Below are 5,995 nucleotides of genomic sequence, written 5' to 3'. Positions count from 1 at the left end.
ATCACACTATCCAATAAACAAGTCAGTAGTTTTTTAGTAATTTGGTTAAGGTTTATAATGGCACGTATAGAGTGTTTTGTAGTGGTGTTAATGATGTTTGGCATGTATAAGCTTTGGTAAGCTATGATGGTTTAGTACACTTTGATATCTAACCAAGTTATGTTGTTTTGGTAACCTTAAAGAGCTTGTGTATGAGGTTCTCTTGGCATGTTGATGATGGTTTGAAAATGGTTATTTGTGACATGTTTTAGCTCTTATTTGAACTAGGTTAGTTTGTATGGAAATGACAATATTAACATGTATAATAGTTTATAATGGTGTTTCTTAATGAATATGTAAAGGTAATTTGGTATGTTTGTGTCTTGATGTTAATATATAGTTGACAGACTTATAATACCTGTTTAGATAAATCCTTTTGGTCACTTTTGTGAATTGATGTGAATAGTACATTGGTAAATATGTTGGCTTGGAAATGGTCAATTATGATGTGTTTAGGCACATACTAGAATGAAGCCTTTATGCATGGAATTAGGAAATGTTTGCATGTTATGGTAAACATTGTGCTCTTATAATTGTGATGCCTTTGAATGACATACTGGTTAGTTGAATTAAAACTTTGAAATGGCCTTTTGATGTGTGATTGGATGATGTTTAGGTACCATTGAATGTGTGTTTAAATAGTTCAAAAAGTGATGTATGAAATAGTTTTAAAATGGCTTGATTTTAGGTAAATTTGGGTCCACATGGCCTGGCGACACGGTCATGTGTCATATGATGATTCTTTAGGGTGCAAGTCAGAGAGTTACACGGCCTACCACATGGCCTGGCACATGGGCATGTGGGGAAACTTAGAGAGTTACACGGGTAAGGAAACAGGCTGGGACACGGCCGTATGTCCCTAGTTTGAAAGTTACACTGCCTGAAACACGGGCATGTGTCTCAGCCGTGTGAAGCACACGGCCGTGTGACCCTGATTTGCAAATTTTGCATATTTTTCCTAAACATTTCAAAATATTTCAAATTAGTCCTGATTTGTTTCTAAGATATTTTTAGGGCCTCGAAGGCTCGATTTTGGGACAATATGCATGTGAATAAATGGAAATTATTGAATACTGTGATGTTTAAATGTTTTCGATTGTTCGGTAATGCTCTGTATCCCTAATCTAGCGACGGAGATAGGTTAGAGGTGTTACAATTTCCTTCTTTAGCTTCTCAAGTAAAACACCATTTTTCTCTTAAGCTTTGGTTCAATTATTGAACGAACCACTCGGAAGTCACGAGGGATAGCAAGATCGAAGGTAAACAACCTATTTTCATATTAAATTTGCATGAAATACTTTTGACTAAAGTATCTACGGTTTAGATAAGCAATATAAATAATTTTTGTTTTTTTAATGATTTAGCTTCATGAAAATGGTGGATTAAAGTTGGCGAAGCTAAGAAATGTTGTTTAAAATGGTTTTGTTCTTAAGGAAGATGATGAACAATTACTGATTTCTAAAGAAAAGAGTTAGGTGAGATTAACATTAAATTAACAGCATGGATATGCAAATATATGTAAGTTAGGAGGGTTAAGAGTTAGAAATAAGGCAAGTAATAGCATAGTAAAAATTTGTCAGAATTAGCGTAAATAGTGGGCTGTTGTTGAGCTAAGAATGAATTAAATTATTTTAAACAATTATGTGATAAGTATTTGTTCATGCGAAGCTAAAAATACCGAAGGAGCATCGACTAGAAGAGACAAAGGCAAGGAAAATATCACATAGTTGATGTTGTGGTGAAGAAAGGTGAATACTCTATATACTGCACTTGAAAATGAGATTGCACTCTGCTGGAAGCCAAGTATGACATGTGAACCCATACATATGGTATGAGTCTATTTGTATGTGATCCTACAGGCTATGTGAGCCCTTATAAATGTGTGGGTTCTGCTATATAATGTATGTATGTGTATAGGGTTAGGTTAAATATACATTATATATAGGCGTCTAAAGTTTGGTTATATAATATAATTGTATGTACTGTTATATATAATATATAGGTGTTTATGGGTTTTAATTTATACGATATATAAACATGAGTAAAAAAGGTACTATTATATACATTGAATGCATACGTAGGTCTTATCATAAACAATATATATATCTTTACATTAAAAGGTTTTGTATTATTTATATAAATGTATACATACGGTGTACAGACCTTAAATCTACTATGCTGTGTGTGTTCCAATGATATTATGAGGACCCACATTGCATGCAAACATATGTCATATGCAAACCCTGTTATTTTATGCTTGATGTTCTATATATGCGAGCTTAATGTTTTGTGAACTATATTATGACGTGTTATGGAATTGCAAGCTCTGTTAAAATTGTGAGCCTAAAATGGTGTGATCTATAAATGTGTATTATTGTGATATGTTGGCATTGTGAATTTTTGAAACCATTGGACATAGTTGGCATACCATACCATAGGATTGTGAGCGCTCACCTATATAATGTGATAGGGCTTGTGGCCCGGTGATTAGATGGAGAAATAAGGGAATGTCGAGCAATACTCCATTCACCGGAGATTGTAAGGGTGTGTTTTCCGGAGAGTGTGAGCATTCGTGCTACACTTATATGGCAATTTGAGTGACTCTATGAGTCTTAGGGTGTGTGTTGGGAGATTCGTTTATCCAATGAGTATATTATTTGATTATATTTCCTTTTCAAAAACTGTCAATATATCACTAAACTAAAAGGGGTTGATTATATGTGAATTAATAACATGCAAACTGATTGTATGTGTAACACTCCTAACCCGTATCCATTGCCGGAATAAGGTTATGAGGTATTACTTGACTGAACAAAACTTCTATAAGGTCAAAGATATTTACCAGACATAAATTATCAACAATGCAACCTGTCTCATTGATTTTTCATAAGAGCTCTTATAAATTTCCAAAATGACTAACTATCAAAACATAACCGAATATCTAATAACAAATTAACTACTATCAAGTTATAACTAAAACATTTCAACACATTAGTTCAATTATAAGGCTTCTCTAAACAAAATAAGCGAGCCATCTTCGCATGGCTATAATGTATACAAAGACAAAATATCATTCTACCTATAGTCTATCCTATACATGCCTTAAATCATGATGATATACCATCTTCTCAACTCACATAATGACTCGATAGTGTGATGATATCTCCGGCTCTTCCAACTCGAACTAAAGGATAAGCCTATAAGGAATGGAAAAGAGAACACGGAGTAAGCTTCAATGCTTAGTAAGTTTTAAGCAATGCAAACAATTAATTTACTTATAGCACGATTATTTCAAATTTTCAAGAAATCATTCCTAGGTAATTGCCATTTCGACCAAGTATCCATGAACATAATGCATATTTAGCAAATTCACCTCACTTGAATCTGAACTTAATTAAAACCAAATATTGAAATCACAAATAAGATCATAAGAACTCGAAAAGTATCTCATTAACTAGTTTTAACCATGTTTGCAACAAAATCACAAATTCATTACAAGCTGTTTTCCTGAGCAACAGTCACTAAATTATTTATAACTGGAGATAAGAAACTCCAAATAAAGTTTCGTTAATTTTTCCTGAAAATAGACTTATATATCTTCCATCCATAAAATTTTCAGAATTTTTGGTTTGACCAATCAATACCAGATTTTTATTGAAGTTTCCCCTGTTTCACTGTTTGACTATTCTGACCACTCTTCACTACAAATCAATTTTCTCATTATACATAATTCGAAATATGTTATCGTTTACTTAATTTGAAACTAGACTCATTAAGGAGTCTAAGAATATAAATTTTATCTTATAATCATCATTGTAAAATTTACAATGATTTTCTAAAGACAGAACAGGGGATTTCAAAGTCATTTTGACTCTGTCTCACTCCACTTCAAATATCTCATTATCTAAAATTCTTTTGCTTACATGGCTTCTTTTATAAGAAACTAGACTCATTAAGCTTTAATTTCATAATTTATTCAACTTCTAATTCAATTTCCACAATTTATGGTGATTTTCCAAAATCACACTACAGTTGCTGTCTCAAGCAGATTTATTACAAATTTGCTCTTTCACACATTCCTTGCATTCAAATTATCTAAACATGTATATCATGTCATTCAAGATCGAACTCATATAACATAGGCATTAAAATGCTTCACTATCAGCTTTAGTTCAATTGAAACGAATGAAATACAATATCATATTCACATTTAATTTTCCAAGATCGTAATCACCTAAAAATAAAATCATATACTTCCACAAACCTTTCCATTAAGGACCAAGTGTTTATATTTGAATATAAACATAGAATCACTTCACATAACTTCACATATTTACCGAATATATCACAATCACATTTATAGTCATAACACTTATTCACAGATGCATCACTTTATATATTTATAATTTAATTCAAATCAAAATCGCATACGAGTACATGATACATACCTGGCCAACTTAATATGTAATGCACTTTCAATTTGTCAACTTAGTGTAGGATCTTGTAATTGTATACTTTTATCAAATTCATCGGCACTTGGCCCACTAGGTATAAAACCCGAAATTATATTATCAGCACAAAGCTTGCGGGACTTTAACCCGGATACATTTCAAAGACGAAGCTGCGGGACTTTAGTCCGGATACATTTCAAAGACGAAGCTCATGGGACTTTGGCGGATATATTTCAAAGACGAAGCTCAAGGGACTTTAGCCGGATATATTTCCAGCACGAAGCCTGCGGGACTTTAGCCCGGATACATTTCCAGCACGAAGCCTGCGGGACTTTAGCCCGGATACATTTTCAGTGTCTTGCATATTTATTCACATGTTAACACATTTCACATAACATTTCACATTAGCAATTTAATTGCTTCATTCGAATATAAGCACAAAATGTACACCTACCTTTTAACTTTCAGTTCAATAATCATACACAAGGAACACATAATCTTTTCATTATCCTAGTTTCACTTTTAATAACCATTCGACTATATTCCATATTCACAAATTATTTCACACACAACCTCGATCAAGTAGGAACAATAGTCACAATTCATCTATTATACAAATATCCCATTCTTTGACTTTGTTTCATAATAGCTATTCTGTCACCACATATATACCATTCAATTCACATTCGACTTTATACAAACAAGTACAATAAAATTGTATACACATATTACACACTTTCACATCATCACTTAATAGTCATTCGGCCACATTATATACATAAATCATCCATTTCATATTCGCTTTATAGCGAAATTCAATATACTTATTGCAATTCGAACTTGTAAACGTCAAATAATTACTTATCATATTATATAATCTTAAGCGCGCAGCAAATCAAATATAATTACTTAAGGACTTACCTCGGAAGACGATAATCGGAACGAGACGACTAATCGACCATTTTGATTTTCCCCCCGATCCAAATCCGAATTCTACTTTTGCCAATCTAATTAATATCAAAATTAACTCACTTATTCAAAATTTCATTAAATTTTATCTAAAGACACATAATTTGGGCATTTTGCATTTTATCCCCTAACATTTCACATTTTTTACAATTTAATCCCTATTTCAAAATAACACAAAGTACTCAAAATTTCATCAAACCCATGTTAGGCCGAATTTACCTTAGGTCTCTAGCAACCCATTTCTTTTATTTATTTCACGTTTTGACGCCTCAATTTACAAATTTCTAAATTTAGTCCTTAATACACATTTTTATCAAAAATCACTTAATCAAACGTGAAAATCAAACATCAAAGATTTATTACTCATCATCAAACAACAAGATACTCAAACATTCAATAATGGCATCATCCAAATACTTTAACAATTTTAAAATTAGAGGTACGGCCATTAGATTACGAAGCAACGATCTCAAAAACGTAAAATTATTAAAACCGAGACGACATGGACTTACATGCATGAACAACCATGGCCGAAC

At 32.4% G+C, this 5,995-nt stretch overlaps 1 long non-coding RNA gene across 1 annotated transcript; it reads right to left on the bottom strand.

The window, feature by feature from the left end:
- Window positions 1–2,857: 2,857 nt before the first annotated feature.
- Window positions 2,858–5,496, bottom strand: LOC128293886 (uncharacterized). Its single transcript, XR_008284004.1, has 2 exons — window positions 5,412–5,496; window positions 2,858–3,236 (listed from the first exon to the last, which is right to left on the bottom strand). It is a non-coding gene; the product is annotated as an uncharacterized LOC128293886 (long non-coding RNA).
- Between the last annotated feature and the right edge of the window lie 499 nt (window positions 5,497–5,995).

Source organism: Gossypium arboreum, chromosome 6 (genome assembly GCF_025698485.1).
Source record: "Gossypium arboreum isolate Shixiya-1 chromosome 6, ASM2569848v2, whole genome shotgun sequence".
NCBI lineage: Eukaryota > Viridiplantae > Streptophyta > Magnoliopsida > Malvales > Malvaceae > Gossypium > Gossypium arboreum.
Note: the sequence above shows the minus strand (reverse complement) of the source record. Positions and strands in the feature narration are given on the sequence as shown.